Source organism: Triticum aestivum, chromosome 2B, assembly GCF_018294505.1.
Source record: "Triticum aestivum cultivar Chinese Spring chromosome 2B, IWGSC CS RefSeq v2.1, whole genome shotgun sequence".
In the NCBI taxonomy this organism is placed as follows: Eukaryota; Viridiplantae; Streptophyta; class Magnoliopsida; order Poales; family Poaceae; genus Triticum; species Triticum aestivum.
The window spans coordinates 277890918-277896439 of NC_057798.1; positions in this window are offsets into that span (position 1 = coordinate 277890918).

Sequence of the window (5522 nt, forward strand, 5' to 3'; positions counted from 1 at the left end):
TAGAGCTAAGTGCTGCCACTGGGCATGGGCGGGGGCCCCCGATGCCCGAGGGTGGCTCTCCGGAGACTCCGGGGCGTGTACAAACCCACTCATTATTACGTGAGAGTGTCACGGGGCGGCGAGCTTCACAGGCATTAGCCCTTCTTCACAGGTACCGGCCTTGCTTCATATCGCCAGACAAGGGCCCCGCCTTGCGCCACACTCTACCGCCATTGATGGCGGCCAGAAACCAAGGACGATGCCAATGGGATAGAGCGGTCGCCAGCGGTTCCCCCGACGACCACGGGTCCTCTGCTGGGGGCAGGCCCTGAGGCACCTCCCCGACAGAGGGCCTACCTCCTGAGAACGCCTTGCGCCGAGCGCCGCGGGGACGAACCCGTATCTCAGCCCCTCTCCTGCAGCCCCCGGTGCCCTCCTCCCGAGGGGTAAGAGGCTGCTAGATTGGGGCCGCCATCTGCTGCAGCGACCTGTACCTCCTGCAACCCATGATTAGCATAAGCTTGCTCCTTAGGAATTAGTGGTACCAGATAGTTGCTGCCACCAGCGCGATCGTCGTGGCCCTCTTGGGGCTCCTGAAAGAGCTCAGCTTCTGGTGTCTCCTCGCCCCAGCCTGGCCTGAGGAACGAGCCATGGTCTTCTTCCATTGAGCATTCTCGATCCACCATGTGGGGCACATAAGCTTCTGGGACCACCGCCCCGCGGTTCTCGCCGTAGTGCCCCACATGCCATGCAGTCCGGCCTGGAGCGTTGTCTTGAGGGTGACGGCGCGGTGGTCCGCCGAGGCCGAAGGTCGCGGCGTGCGCTCCTTTGCCAGCCAGAGATGGGGCCGGCACGACTTGGCGCCCGGTGCTGACGGCCAGGCTGGTGTTGAGTAGGGCATGGAGTCCGCTCGAAGTTGCATGGGCACGTATGGGGCCGCCATATGGCCCGCCCTGGACCTGGGGTGGCAGCTAGACACAGAAAGGAGGTGCTCCCGAGGTGGCGGTGTCAAGGAGCTCGGCTACTCGCTCCAGCAACACGTCGCGGCCACCCTCCAGCAGCCGGCACCGTAGCAGCTCTTGGGCCACCGTGAGCGCGGCCCTGCAGTTCGCCTGCTCCCGCCGGGTGTGCAGTGTTGTGGCTGCGGCATGGTTCGAAGCTTTTGCTGCTGACCGCACCTGCCGCGGTGTAAGGGTAGGCGGCGTTTGGCCGCGTCGCCCGCGCCCTGCAGCTCCCTTTGGAGCGCGAGCTGCCTGAGGCGCAAGGTTGAGGTCTCCCTAGGCGGGCGGCACGGCGTGGGTGGGCCACGCCGCCCAGCGGTCATTGTTGGCTGTCGGGTCGCTTGACATCTGAATGGCGAAGCGACGAAACGCGAGGCGGCGGAAGAAGGATTCTGGTGCACCCGTACCTGGCGCGCCAAATGTCGGATTTTGGGTCTGGCAGACCCTTGACGTTCGAACAGTGGGGCGCGCATGAAGATCTTTCCCCTACCAGCTCACGTCTCGAAGTCTCACAAGGATCTAAGCAAGAAAGATGAACACACAAGGGACATGAGATTTATACTGGTTTAGGCCACCATTGTGGTGTAATACCCTACTCCAGTGTGTGGTGTGGTGGGTTGCCTCAGGGGCTAATGATGAACAATACAAAAGGAGAACAACCTCGCGAGGGGCTGTTCTTGAGTTGGCGCGATGAACTGCTTGGGTGAGTTCCGTCGCTTCTCTCTCTCTTTCTCTCTCTTTCTCTCTCTGGTTTATCCGCCCGCCTGCCCTGTGGTGGCTAGCTCTATTTATAGAGGGAAGCCCTGGGCCTCTTCCCAAATAATAGTGGGAAGGGCGCCAACAATTGGCTATTTTGAAGGGGAACATCTAGTACACTTATCCTGACTAAAGTTGGTCTTCGGCTGCCAAAGGCTCTGACGATGACGTCGTCCTGGGCTCCACGATGACCTCCATCCTGCCGCTCTGCTAGTCTTGGTCTTGTTGCACCGAAACGGTAACCTTTGCCTGATGCATTGGCCTGTGCTTGCCCCCTTTGCACCGAAGGGGAAAGAAGGACACTGTGCAGGCCGGCGCCCGCCTGGCGCCCGCCTGGTCTTGATCGTCATGGCTTGCGTCACGGGCTCCTCGCGAGGTACCCTGCCTTGATCTCTCCGCCTCCTCGTGAGCCTTCCCGAGGAGGCTACTCCTGAGGAAGCTTCCTATCGTCCACCCCGCGAGGCTTGGCCCCTCACGAGGGTCTTGAGCTTGAGCTGATGAAGCTGGGATGCACTGGGCCCCCACTTGAGCCACGCCGCAGGACGCAGGCAGGCAAGTCTGGGGACCCCCATTCCTAGAACGCCAACACTCACAGCGCATCTTCAAGCAGTTCGCTCGCGAGGTGAATGCAGTCCTCCCCAGGCTTGAGGCCACGCACCCCCTCAGGTGATCTGCATGCGCTTTCACGTTTAGCTCAGAGGATCAGCTCAAGTGCGAAGCAACGGTCGGGATCCTCTCAATGCTTTGTTCCCCAGTCATCACCAATGTGCAAGTCACCAGGACCCTCATCGATGGCGGAGCAGGACTCAATGTCCTGTCCGTCGAGACGTTCAACAATCTCCAAGTGCCATATGATCAGCTTCAGCCGACCAAGCCTTTCTTAGGAGTCACTGATGGTTCCACTGTTCCGATAGGGCAGGTTCGCCTCCCTGTCACCTTTGGGCCGCGCAACAACTACCGCACCGAGCTCATTGACTTCGACGTTGCCCACATTCGTCTGCGATACAATGCCATCCTCGGGTACCCAGCCCTGGCCAAGTTCATGGCAGTGACTCACCACGGCTACAATGTCCTCAAGATGCCACGAAGCGGTGGAGTCATCAAAGTACCCTGTGAGGAAAGAGATGCAGTGTGTTCTTTTGAGTGTGCCTTCCAAGCCGCGGCAATTAAAGATCTAGATCACAGGAGCGGAAGACTTCCCCTGGCAGTCCCTAAGAAGAAGAAGGCTTCACCTGGCCCAAGCCATCAGGAGGCAGGTACCTCCGGAGGCGCTGCATCAGGATCTGCGCCCGTTCAGGGGGCGCCACCCTCTGTCGCATAGGAAGGCGCGCCCGGCACCCTCCTCGGACAGGGCTCGGGGGCTCTTTCTTGGAGAGCCACCAACTTTGCCAAGGTCACGAGGGAGGCGCTCGGGCATCGCTTGGAGGCGTGCTTCAAGGTACGTTTCCCTCATGAAGGTATGAGGCAAGGAGGGCCGAACCCTCAGGAGTTCATCTCGAGTAACACTCAGGAGCTACAGGAGTCAAGATTCATGCGCGGCAGCCGCCGCCTACCCGCCGTAGCCCACATCCCAGCGAGGGTGGTGGGCTGCGCGTCTGCATCGACGTACCAGGGCTCAACCGAGCCGCATCTCAGGAGCGCATCTGGCCTTCACGTGTGGGGCGTCCTGAGGGTCCACTGCACAGCTACGTTCGCATGCCCTTCGGCCTGCCAAACGTGGCTGCTGCCCACCAGCGCCTATTGAGGAGCATCCTGGAAGCTCAGGTGGCCAGGCACCGCGCGTTCCTGGAGGAGATGGAGATGGACCTTGAGGAGCCGCCTGGACCCCTAGAGCCTCCCGAGGCTCAGGGCTCCGAAGGCTAGTGAGGATTGGCTTCTTCACCACGCGTCGTCAGCTACTCCGACACTCGCTCTGCAATGGTATCAGGTGACATCTTTCAAAGTTCCATTTTTAGCTGGGAGCGCCCGCAGGGCTGCATCATTCCCAGGTCGCGTGGATCCGTCCGTGCGGCGTGTATCTGTTTTGCTTATGCTCTTTACCTACCTTGTTGGGGGCACCCCTCGGGCTGCATTATCCCCAAGCCCGCTCGGGCCTGACCCAGTGGCGTTTGCGTTTCTGCATCTATCTAAATGGATTTGCTCCTTTCATGCTTAACATGCTTGACCTAATCGCCTGCTCGATTGACACCTACCTTTGGAGCCGCTCGCTCTGGCATGACACTTGCGCATGGGTCCGTCCCTGCAACACCGATAAATCTGAGTGGCTGAGCTCTGGCCACGGCAGCCCTGCAAGGCGCCACCTCACCAGGCCCTCAGTGCCCCAATCACTCCCTCGGAGGAAAAAATGGTTGGCTGGCAACCGTAACGACAGACCTTGTTTCCCCTTGTGATTGGTATGCAGGACCCACTCCAGAAGCAACGCTGGGACATCGCGAGCTTCCTCTCCTTCTCTCTGGCATGATCCGCTTGCACGTTAAAAGGGGGCGCCTAAGAATCGCGACTCATGGGCTCTTACTGGCTCTCCAGCCCTCACCCCCTAGCCTTGACCATGGCATCGCGATCTGTCATACCAGCTGCGGTTGAGGTCGCTCGAGGTCCGGGACCTGAGGACATAGAGCATCAAGGAAAGTGCGGGGGAGAGGGAAGAAGCTCGCGAGGACCTAACCCAGCAACACCTTAGCTGCCGCCGTGCAAGCCGAGCACCTCGACGAAAACTACGCCAAGCCTACGAGATAAGTCACGCGAAAACTGCTTTGTCTCAGCACTAAACCCTCGCCTAGTGCAGTTCTGTCACGGCAACGTTGCCTACCTTTCTTGCCCAGCAGGGGCTGCTTGAGCGCTAAAGGGGACCTCCTGAGCATCGCGACTCAGGGGCTCTTACTAGACCTTGGGCCGCCTCACCTCCTGGCCTTGACCACGGCATCGCGACCTGGCATACCAACGACGGCTGAAGCCTGCATGGGGACCGGGACCTATCGGCGTAGAGAACCAAGCCCTCGTGAGGAAAGAAAGGGGAGCTGAGCCGGGACAGGACAAGCATCTCGCATCGATTCATAATAAGGATATAATATTCACTAAAGACATGGCCAGCGCCTTACATACCCCCGCGGGATGGTACCTCGATTCCTCGCAGGGAACAAAAGGTGCTAATCCTAAGGAATGCTACCTACGCGCGCCTCCGCAGGAGACGCCATCATCAACAGTGGGCCGTCAGCCGCCAGCGCCAACCCCATCCAGATCAGTGGCGTCGGCGGCCTGATACAGCTGCCCTGCTTCGAGCGTGACACGAGCTTGGGGGCTCATAGCTACCGTCGCTCGTCTCCAGAGTCACGTGAAGCTCGGCGAGTCGCTAGACCCTCCAGCACCTCCGCTGCTGCCTGAGGAGCTATTGGGGAAGCGGTTGGCAAGCCTAGTCCTCGCCACTCCGAGGCCCTGGCCGCCTTCCTCGGGGCAGCACTCTAGCCAGCGCCCTTGCCGCGTCGAAGACCTTGAAGAACATCATGGAGGCGCCATCGTATTCGAGGTGGATTACGAGGGCGCCCCCTAACCGGCAGACCCGGGCGATCTCGCCCCAGCCACGGGTCATGTAGACCTTGCCCGGAGCGACGACCTCAACCTCTGCTCCGGTCGCAGGGGTGCTGCAGTCAGCGTCCTGCAGCTAGAGCTCAAGAGGACCCCTCGGTGGGATCTCAAAGGCGAAGGAGGGAGGAAGGCGAATCCAAGATCGAGGAGGCATGGCGGCGTGTAGCACAAGCTCGCGAGAGGAGCCCTCGGCATGGACTCCAG